At 41.2% G+C, this 11,691-nt stretch overlaps 1 long non-coding RNA gene across 1 annotated transcript in view; it reads left to right on the forward strand.

The window, feature by feature from the left end:
- LOC103925255 overlaps positions 1-10,166 on the forward strand; it is a 14,236-nt gene extending 4,070 nt beyond the window's left edge. The window contains exons 2-4 of the long non-coding RNA XR_664023.1: positions 3,606-3,707; positions 9,498-9,597; positions 9,687-10,166. This is a non-coding gene — a long non-coding RNA (uncharacterized LOC103925255). The remainder of the gene's footprint in view (positions 1-3,605; positions 3,708-9,497; positions 9,598-9,686) is intronic.
- The last annotated feature ends 1,525 nt before the right edge of the window (positions 10,167-11,691 follow it).

Here is an 11,691-nt window from a genome sequence, read left to right on the forward strand (position 1 = left end):
CACTGGTCAAGAAAGCAGCACCAAGTCAGGGAAAGGAAACCCAAAGCTCATGAAGCTGAGATGTTTATCTGTGACTGATCTCTGAACAAGCACAGCCTATATTTCTGTTTATCGTAATACCCCTTGTATACAAACACAGGAGAGTGGGTGGGTTGAGAGATGCGGAGATGCTGTAATTTCTGATGTTAGATCTGTGCCCATTATTGTTACAGGAAAACAAGTTACCAACAACATGTTGTGGCAATGTATCCATCGGCCTTGTGGCCCTGGTGTTAGGTTAGCCAGCTGGAAAGCTCCTATATAACCAGTCTACCTGTTGAAGAGCTGTACAGATATATTTCTACTAGTGTTGGCTTGATTCCTCTTGTTTTCTTTTGGATTGGACTCTGGCTTTAATCGCCCCCTTGCCCGTTAACTTTTCACAAGCACTCAGCTGTCGGTCCCCTCAGTGCTCGCGGGCAGATGCTGCAGGTCCTGTGTTTCATGTGGCAAAGGTGCCCGCTGATGCAGCAGCACTGACTGGTCCCGAGGTCTTCCCTGACGGTTTTGGTGCAGAATCAGTTAAATGGCTTGGACGAGGATGGCGCCAGTTCTTTCAAACCATGGCAGGCTCATGCAACTCCTTTCTATGCCTGAAGGAATAGTCAAAAGAGAGCCATCAGTGGAATAATGCACTTTGTATTTGTAATATGAGGTGGGATACTTTTGAAAACAGCCAGGGGCGTTGTTCCTTCCAACCCTTCACCAAAGCTTTGGCACAAAAACAGTCAAGGAGCCTGCAGAGGGTTCTCACCACTCCCCGTGGCCAGCGGCGTGTGCGGCCACGCGGGGGAACAGCGGGAGTTCGTGAACGACGGCATTCATGACTTCCAGCCAGCCAATGAATCCAACCGCAGCCTCTGCTTTTTTTTTTTCTTTTGGCAAAGTCCACGTGGATCTGAAGAAGAGAGAATTTAATATTTTTGAAAACATCAGTACTGTTTTTCCCCTTAAAATTGCTTTCTCTTCCGGAAAGGCTTACAGCACTGCTGGCTTACTCAGTCCCTCCTCCTGATTTTGGCCCTAATTCACTTAAAGCACTGAAGGCATTTAAAGTGCATTCCTAGCTTTGAGCAGTTAATGGGGCTGAAGTCAACGAGGCTGCTCAAAAGACTGCTTTAAGTGAGACAAATCTGTTTGAGTACCTCAGTAAGCTGAAGGCTAAAAAAGAGATCTCATTTCTGACCACAGCTAACCATCCCAGTCTAACTCTGAATATTGAGTATTTCATCATCCCAGCACAAACACAGAGGAAAAAACATACACAAATTATAATGTAATTTGAAACACAAAAATGAGGGAATTGTTTTTTCTTGTGCGTTGTTCTTCAGCAGGCAAAAACGTAGATGCCTTTTGCCACGAATCATTCACTTGAGTTTTTTCTTAAGCATTGTGTACTCTCCTTGTTTTTTATATTTTGAAACTGTCCCCCTGCTTTTATTTTGGCTGTTGGACTGAGATCTATTGTAGAATTTATGTCTGCAGTTCATGTCTCCATTCCAAACAGAAGCTGTGTCGTTTAAAATAATGTCTATATTGTTACACTATTCTTTGCTGCAGTTACAACTTTTATATCCTTAACCTCGTGCTTTAGACTTGCAGAACAATACTCACTATGCTTGCAGCTAAATCAGTGTAGTAGTTAGCAAAACTGTTGTGAACAGCAATGACTCTTTGTCCTTGCTTAAGGCAACTAGGCCTGGAAAGATCCCAATCTGTGAAGGTCAGATTGTCTTGTTAGGAATACATGGTTCCTGGTAGAAATTATTTCCATTAGATCAGATGTATATATATAATTAGCAGAACCAAAACAGATAGGCTTCTTACGGGAACAGCTAAGCAGCCAATCAAGTTATTGTATCAGAGAGGTGTTTTTTTTCAATAAATATATTACACAGAGAACAGAATCATATTTTTTCTTACAAGTTGGACCTTATGCTAAAAAGGCTACTCTATAGCAAAGCTAGATAAAGAATGAAAAGCTTGCGTTTTATTCTTGTGTCTCAAAATGATGTGATGCACTGAATTGTGCATAGAATAATAAAATGTAATATAGCCCTCAGTGTTATTTTACAAGTATACCCATTTTGAATAAGCAGTAGTGAAATCACTTTCCTTACGTGGTACTTGGGGAAAGGCAAGCATTTTTTAAGGAGAACTGTGTTGCTCAAGAATGCAGAGGACTGGCAAAAGCCAGCAGTGGAGACATACTAGGCGTATCCAGTACCAGAAAATTTCAGTACTTGGAGAACTTGCCATTTCAGTTGTTATATTAGCATATCCATTTGATCAAACTCATCTCTAGAAACCAGTGGAAGTCCTTTGACTAGTTTCCCTAGGCAGATGAACGTGATCCTTTATTGTGAAGTACGCGCAGGTCTGGAGATGCTGCAAGTGCTCTCACAACTGCTGGGAAACCGCCAGTGGGAAATTCTAGAAAGTAGCAGGTCCTAGAAATTCTGCTGGTTTTAAGATGATGTTAAAATTTATGAAAAAGATGTTATCACATGATTGCTCTTAATTGGTAGACAGGAGTTTCAGGTCCCAAAAAATCCTTTAAGTCCTGTGCTCCTACTAGAGGAAGTGGGAGTCTGATCCTTCAGCCAGCAGAGTCCATGCTGTCAGCAGAGACTTATTGGTATGGACCTGGTGTTAGTGGGCAGACAAATCTCGATGTTTCTTTTGCATCTGCAGAACTGGAAATAATGTCTCAAAGTACCTGCTTTGAAGTATCTCATCATAGAAACAGAAACACAAGAACCTAAGAGACAGTGAGCACAGACTGACTGAGGAACAGGTTAGTCAAGATATTGACTGCAGAAATTGATGAAAACTTCCTTAGGTGACATGACTTGGCTTCTGTTATTTTTCTGTAATTGTCATCTTAGAATTCATGCCAAACTCAAAAGACCAAAAAATGGGGACTGTTCATAGTATGCAATGAAACCAATCTATCACTGATGTAAACCAACTGTCTTCGGTAAAGTTTTGCCAGAGTCAAATGCTGCTCAATCACATTGTGTATGTTAGCATGGTTTCTAAGATACTGATCACAGCAATACAAATAATTGTATTTAAAATATTCCACTACCATTCATTTTTTTTGTTGTTCATTCCAGATGAAAGTACTCTGCAAATGGACACAAGTCATATAGCCTGGGGCCCACAGTTTCCATTCTTGCATTTAGGGCAAAAAATATTATTCCTGTAAAAATAACCAGACATTTAATTGCATTTCCTTTGGGTATTTTGAAGGCTGTCTCTCCCAGCTGTTTGGTAGGTGTAGCATTGGACATGTATCTGCACCCTTCTGCTCTGCCTCTGCGGTCACAGAGTGGGCAGGGAACTGAGAAGGCATCCCTGGAAAGCAGCTCCTGTGTTCAGGAGCTTTCCTTGGTAGGGACTGGGATTGCATTTCCATTATAACCAATTCTAGTTCTTTCAAAATTAAATACTTGAGTTATGAACCTGCTTTAGAACAAGTTAGATCATGTTGGTATGAAAAGCCAGAATTTTTTCCACCTGGTGCTCTAGAATCTAACTTCGGCTTAATTCCTTTTCTTCAGGCTGTCTGATAGAATAGCTCCAAGGAAGATGTGATCTCCACAGCCATTGTAAGAGAGGAAGCAATTCTGAAGAAAGGTGATAATTGAAATTTATTTTTTCATGTAAACTATTTAATCTTTAATCAACAAGCACATAAGAAAAGGATAATCTCTTTTAGAAGATCTGCATAATGTGTTTCTGAGCACTGTCTTGTCTTCTGGGAGCCCACAACCAATTCCTCTGAACTACACAAACATCCAGACTAGATCTCTTCAAAACATCCTGTGCACCTGTTATGTGGAATGGCTTTTGAATAGCGATTTGTGTCCTTTTCCGTTTCAGAAACACACAGGAAGAATCCCCGTTTCATTTAGTATCTAGGCACAGCTCTGAGATGGGATTATGTACGAGCTTGCTGAACGTCAGAGAAAACGTCCTACCATGCCTGAAAAAAACCATTTGGTTAGGGGCTTTTTGCTAACGTGTGATGCACCTGTGTGTTCCTCTGAATGTTCTGTACAGGACTTAATTTCCCTAATAAACTTCGAGTGGGTTTCTTATGCTTATTGGTCAAAAACGGTGGCCAGGATCACTCCAATGGATCTTTATATGGAGCTCTCCTTTTATGTGAGACAAGCTAGTGCGCAGTTTGTCCTTTTGCTCAAACCTGGCACTCGTCTCCATGTTTTTTCACTTCTGAATTAGAGTTTGCAATGATTTATCCTATTTAGGACAAAATCAGTCTGAGATTATTTTAGGAATGTTCCTCCCTTGAATTTTGTTACCCATTACCCACAGGAGTAATGAAAACCTGTGACTGTACACTGTAACCTTTCAGAGGGAAGATGCTAAATGTACCTCTGTCCTTTGTGGAGTACAAGATACCTGTTGATGCTTAGCAAGTAACTAATAACTATAGAAATACATATACAAGTATTACTGAATAGGACTTGGCTTGGTTTTTTGATAGGAGAGGGACGAGAGAAGATGTGGGAGACTAAGAATGAATCCCTGTCATGCTCTAAATATGTGGATGCACATAAATATTACATGAACTTATCATGTGGTGTTTCATGGCTGTAAAGAGACCGTAAAGCAGTTTTTGCCCTTGTTTCTCTCCTTCTTCAAAAAATGACCCCTCTTTATTCAGCTTTCTCTGAAACAGATGTGCAGTTGCAGGAAGAGGAAGAGGTAACCTTGAATCCCTTGAACTCCTGCCTTTTTAGACAATTGAAAGGATATAGCCAAAAACTGGCATCAGTGAGCAAGGCAGCTGCAGCACATTCCAAATATTGCTCTATTTAAAGCATCCCAAGGCTCACAAGAACAACTGCAGAGGCAAACCTTAAAACTTGCCGATAAAACCGGCAGAGGGAGGAATGGCAGAACCAGGTAAGATGCACAGTTAAATGTGAATGTAACAATGTATTCTTAAAATTCATAAATCTGAGCAATGTAACGTGAAAATACTTAGCTATTTGTATTCTTGTATGATACACTATATATTTTACTTTTCAGTAAGAAAGTGTACTCGGTTTAAAAGCTAATTCTATTAACAGTAATGAGTTTGAAGTAGCTTGGGTTCCTCTTGTATTTTTGAATCCTACCAGTTTTGTTTTCTTTAGTTTTTTTGTAGCTGTGATTTTAAGTTAACTAACATAATTAAAAGGAACTATGTAAAATGAGTTATGTTTGACAGTGTTTTAAATATACTGTCTGTGTAGCTGAAATCTGAGTGTAATGCTAGGTGAACATATAATTTAGATTTTAACCCCACAAAGCCCAAGTGGCAGAGCAAAATCAAATTTTAATAACGACCTTTTCATTATAAGCACGTTTCCACTTTCTCCAAGGAAAAAAAGTCATTTTATAAAAATGTGTTTTATATTCATTGTCATTTTCTGTTTACTTCACTGTAAGAGCTTTGGATGGTGAAATGACTGCAAGTCTTAATATGGTGTTAGCTGTGTACACAGTTATTCAGGTGTAGTACTTTTCCTTGTAAAAATAACCTTTTTATACATCTGAATAGCTATATTAAAAGTTTTTAAAGACGTTTATCTCCCTTTTTTTGCATCATTACTGCTGGTATCTAAGAAGGGTAGTGGAATTCTACTAAACTCAGATACAACACCATACTGAATGCTGTTTCTTAATTTTAGTTTTCATTGATATCCACAGAAATTATACTGATACTGGTATTCCACTAGGAATTAGTCCTTAACCATATTTTGCATTGGTAGGATGTGTATTGTTATTTGTGTTTAAATTAAAAAAAAAAAAAAGCAATGTGGCCATAATCACTCAGACGGACCAGGCTGGCACCAGCACCAGCCCTGGGGTGGCAGCGGGAGTCGCAACGCCCGGGCAGCTGGGCTTGACTGCCTCCTGCCCCCACAAGCCTCCAGCCCGGCCCCTGCACGCCCTGCGCAGGGGGACAAACGCCTCCCTGGAAATGCTAGGGAGCAGATGAGAAATGTTGGGCAACCTTGCTGAAATGAATTAACTGCAGGGTTCGCATGATTTTTAAATATGAAGCTGGCAAATGCCATCAACACAAAAGCCTGTCCACATCAGTTCTGTGGTTAAATTAGATTTTGGAGCACCACAGCCTCTATTGGCAGTGCACAAGGAACATGGAAAAACTTGTCTGTTGGGGCTGGCAGCTGGGAGATGCAGGAGATGTGGCCCTCTGGGCATGCCCACACATTCCCCCCTAGTTTGCTGACCAGTGTGGTGTTCAAACTGCCATCCCAATGACAGGTTAGTGGTTTGGTTGTGTGTGTGCATGTGTAGCCTATATGAGACAAAATACAAAGAAAACTTAACGTGAAATTCTGAGGCATTTTGGAGTAGGGAACATACGACTGCGAGTTTGAGCTTGACAGGCTTAGGTAGGGAAACATTCCCTTCTTTACCTGCCAAACCTCTGCCTCTTTAAAGTAAGTGGGAGTGTTTCCACCTGGTATCTTGGGGCGCCCTTGTCCCTGCGGTCAGGCCCAGGCATTTCAGGGGAGAAGGCAGCTCAGTGAGACCACAGGCATCATTTTTCTCGTGGTAGTTGGTAGGAGTTTTGACCAACTACAGATGGCAAAACCAAGCTAACTTATGGTTTTGGATAAAAGGTAAACCCCACAAAAAAAGAAGATAGCAATCAGATGAAGTTTATCAGTGTATTTAGGCTGTATTTAGCTTGGAAGCCTGTGCTGCTGTATCCTGTAGTTGAGGGATCCTTGGCTTCACTGTGGTACTTAGGCATCCCATGGTGGACAATTCGTAGGGCTTCCGACCTGCAGAAGCGCAGAGCTCGGGAGTCTGTTTATTACATGCAGAGGAACCCTGCTGTAGCACAGCGAAAGTGCTGTGTGTTTGCTGCTCTGACCAGCCTCTCTCTGTTTATTTTGAGATAAATTCATGTTTGAAGTAGAGAAAAATTACTGTAACGGGGAAAAAAGAAAGTAATTTGTAGCTAGAACGCCAACTTACATACGCTGGTCACAGTAAGATTCCTTTATTCTAGCTGCCATCCAGAATTGGCCTTTTGATTTCAGCAGGCTCTGGCTCAAACCCCAGAAGCCAGAGTTTGTTTCCTTGGACTGTTTGAAAGCAATGCTTGTGACTGCAATAACCCACGTTTCTCTCAGTATTCTGCTTTCACGTGCATTCATTTAAATGGTGATTATAATGAAACTTCATGTTTTAGGGTTTTAGCTGGTTACCTGCAGGTGTCAGTAAAGATTTCTTTCTTTCCAAAACACAGTTGCTTAGAATTATTCTGTTCCTCTGTTGCTAGTCCCTCCCGACCCCATCTCCACCTCAGAAAGCAGAAAATGGAAAGCAGACAATGCAGATGCTCTCCTTCTGGCTGTTGGTGCGCACAGCCTTGCTCCACGGTGAGGGTAATAGTGATTCTCAGATCTAGACTCAGGATAGTTTTCCCTTGGACCAAATATTGGGACCTTGGAGTTTGTAACCTTCTTCTGAGGCCTTGCAAATGGGTTACCTGCTCGGACATCTCACCTGGCCAAGCCCAAGCCTTGTGCATATCTCGCACTTCAGTCTCTTCTGCTTGTGGCGTAAAATATAGTCTTCCAAGCAGTTACTTTACTCTAACTCAAGTCTTGAGGTATCTGTCCTGTGACATATAGGAGATTAGAGCAAATGATCTCATGGTCATTTCTGTTCTTAAACTATGAAACACAAGTACTCCCAATGGCTCCCATGAAACTCTATCCCTTGGAGCCAGCTGCTTGCTGCCTCATGACAAATGCTGGGCACAGCATTCCGATGATCCATCGGGACTTGCCTGCCTCTCTCCTACCTTACTGCATTTTAACTGGATCTCATATAACAAAACACCATATTCAGTAGATACAATGGTAACTCAGCAGAGCTCTGTCAAAACTCTTCCATGTACCCCAGCAGGATCCAGCCCTTTATTTGTAATTGGATCTTCAGAAAAAATGGCAAGTAAAGCAAAATGATTCCCAACAGAAGTAGCTTTACCTTACAAAGCGTCAAAGGAATAACAGTCTTTAAATGAAACAGGTAAGGGACTCCCCTGTGGCACAAGGACACCCAGTTTCAGAGCAGAATTTTATCTTTTTGCTGTGTGGTTGCTTATCTCTTTTATATTTTTATGGCAGCACATGCAGATTTTCTATCTATATATTCTCTCTTTCCTTCTCAGTAGATACACCGTGCAATATCACGGTGAGACATGTTTGTGTTGTGCATAGCTTTAAAGGAGCAATGTGGAAAACCTTAAATTATTGAGCATCCTTCCAAAGTCTGTCTGCTTGATCTAAACTGTGCAAGGTGTTGTGAGTAGTTTTACATTATTAATCCCTTCAAAAACCTGGAAATCTTTTAACTGCAGAAAGATGTGCTTTAAAATGTTGTAATATATTGGTAAGTAATATGATCTCAAAGGTTGATATGCTGCTTTCTGGCAAGCTTCTGCTATTTGCAGGAAACTGATAGAAGGGTCTTTTGAAATTCTGGTGCTGTATAGAAACATATTTATATAAGCGCTAGTCCTGCTTTCTGCATGCTCCTTGTAGAACCACCGCCTGCATTGGACACCACGTCTCCATGTAAATTTTTAGCTTGTTCTAGTACTCGTGGGCGATACAGGCAAGATGTCACATTTTTGTGCCTGGCCCAACTCAGCCAGGCAGGTGGTACATTCACATTGGAAACTCTTACGTTATTTTCTTACTTGAAGGTGGGGAACACCCTCGAAGTGGATAATTACATCAACCTTAACTACCCTGTATCGCTGTAGTGACAGGATAGGAGAGGGCTAAGTCAGGCACCATGCACAGAAGGCACAGAGATGAGCTGTGAGTCCCTGATGCACAGCCACTGGCAAACATCCCTTTGGGGTGTGGGAACTCATACAGCATCCCCTCATTGCAGCCCCAAGCAGATTAACTTTAAATGGGTGCAATGTTAAATAATCACTGTATTTTTGATTTACTGTTGCCAGCCTAATGAGACTTCTAGAAGGTGCTGTAAGTGTCAGGGATTGAATCCTGTATCTGCCAGGACAGCTTCTATCAATAAAGTCCAGTACAGATGTTCTCCTGATGACCTATGGAGACCAAGGACAGACCCGTGCTTGTCTCCTCCCTGTACCCTGCTGCTTTTGGAAGTGCTAAGCCTTGTACATATCTGATTGCAGAGGCCATAGCATGGAAACCTCTTTGGGCTTTTGCTATGTATTCTCATTAGAAGGCCTGCCAAAATATGGTGACTCCAGGCTAAAAATAGCAATCATAGATAATGTGGCCCAAGCTCACAGGTATCTTTTTGCTCTGGGATAATCATGGTTTTGATATGTTTAATTTAGTGAATTCAGCATCAATGTAATGTGGCCTTTCTGAAAAAGATCGTCTTTTCTCTTTCAGCCCAAGTCCCGCTTTCACGTCTCGTTGTACCTATACTCCTTGCAGTTGGCTGGATAGTGGGTTGTGCCCTAATGGTTTACATTGTCTTCTCTTGATGGAAGTAAGTGACTTGTACAGTATCATATACCATCCATGTTTTCTCTGGTTTGCACTGCCACCTTTTTCAACGTAATTGTTTTTGTCTTGCAGGACAGAAGAATTTACAATTATGTTGATTAGAAGAACCTGGAAGTTAAATTGAAAATTTTAATTACTAAAATATGTATGAAATGAGTTATTTTTAATATCAATGCTGTAAACATGGTGTACAGTTTTTATCCACAACAAAGGTGTGAAATGCTAATTAGAGCATTAGGAAGAATCATCAAACCAATTTCCCAGTTTTCCAATGGTTTGTAATTGAGCGAGTAGTTTTTGGAGTCCAGTGGTAGGTCAGATACCTGCCTGTTCTGCAGCCTGCGTTGTTGTCGCCACCTTGAATTTAAGCAGTTTTGGAAACAGTATTCCTAGAGTTAGTGACACAGTGGTGGACAAAAAAGTGAGTTAAGTTCATCTGTGAGATGTGCTGAGCTGGGGAAGAAGTATCTCAATGTATCTGGGAAAGTTTTAAGTGAGTTAAGACTTTTTTTAAGTTTTGTAGTGAAAAATAAATTATTAAATTTAAAATGTTGTGGTGGTACACTTTCCCTGTCCCAAGATCTGAAGTGTTAGTGTCTAAATAAATTTTCCAAAGCTACATTATCTTCCTTTTTTTAAAAAAGCAAACAGTCATGCAAGCATACTAATACATAAATCAAAAGAAGTCCTTTAGGAAATGAAAGACAGGGAAAGTTACCTGGAAGAAATGCATCCTAAAATGTATGACTTGGACCTTCTAAATCCTAAAACGTTTGTTTTATATTTAATAGTATGTAGATAAATACCAAATTAACTGCTGGTCTCTTCTGTTTACATGATGTTCAGGGCCCAATTTTGTATTTACCCATTGGCAACCAATCCAGTTCTTGTCAAATTAAATGCCACTGGGCTCGGCGGGCACTGAACTGGATCGAGACCATGTGGAATTCCAGCTGTCTTTTCTGGCATGCCGGCAGCCCTCCTCTGCTGGCATCAGCCAGAGTGCAATCCAGGCCTGTTAGAGAACAAAGGTAGAATTCAAAATTAAACTAAATAACTAGTCTGGAAAAAATGCAGTGCAATAGGTGAAAATTCAATTTCTATACCTTGCAGGAACTGTTAAAAAGCACAAATACAGGACAGGGAACTGCTGGCTGGGTAGCAATCAGAAAAGAGCCCTGGGAATTGCCATGTATCACAACCTGAATTCAGGTCAGCAATGTCATAACGTTGATGTGGAATGGGAAACATCTTGGGATGAGTACCAGAAAAATGGCCTGAGAGATGCATGAAATCACCCCCCTGCTCTACCAGCGACAGTAAGGCCTTCCCAGCCTACTGCAACTGGCTTGGGCACCACAGGAACCAGTTGTAGGTGATGGGAAGGAACTCGGGAGAGCAACAAGAGGGAACTGAGGATTGTAATATTTAAAGAGTGAGAAAATGAGCACACTGGAGTGGTTCAGCCTAGGAAAGAGCAGACTGAAGAAAATGTAAGTCTTAAATATATAGGACTTTTTGAAAGAGGAAGGGAATCATCTCTTCTTGGTGATACACAGGGCAAGAAGTAATGAAGAACTAGCAAGTGAGATTCAGGCTGTCCTTATGGTAAAGGCACAGAAGTACTGGAAGAAGTTTTTAGGCATAATAATCAATATTATTCTTGACTACCGGAGGCCTCTGAGAACAGATGGACAAACATTCCTTGGGCATGCTGCAGGAGTAAAGGTGATCCTGCCTTGGTGCCTGAGGGCAACTATTTGACATCTCCTCATGCATGAGCCTCCATGACTGTAAGTACTCCCATGAAATTCTGCGGGACTGTTTACAGAGAATCATAGAATCATTTAGGTTGGAAAAGACCTTCAAGATCATCAAGTCCAACCATAAACCTAGCACTGCCAAGTCCACCACTAAACCATGTCCCTAAGCGCCTCATCTACACGTCTTTTAAATACCTGCAGGGATGGTGACTCAACCACTTCCCTGGGCAGCCTGTTCCAATGCTTTACAACCCTTTCGGTGAAGAAATTTTTTGTAATATCCAATCTAAACCTCCCCTGGCACAACTTGAGGC

The sequence above is a fragment of the Pygoscelis adeliae genome, unplaced genomic scaffold (assembly GCF_000699105.1).
Source record: "Pygoscelis adeliae isolate BGI_AS28 unplaced genomic scaffold, ASM69910v1 Scaffold241, whole genome shotgun sequence".
Lineage (NCBI taxonomy): Eukaryota > Metazoa > Chordata > Aves > Sphenisciformes > Spheniscidae > Pygoscelis > Pygoscelis adeliae.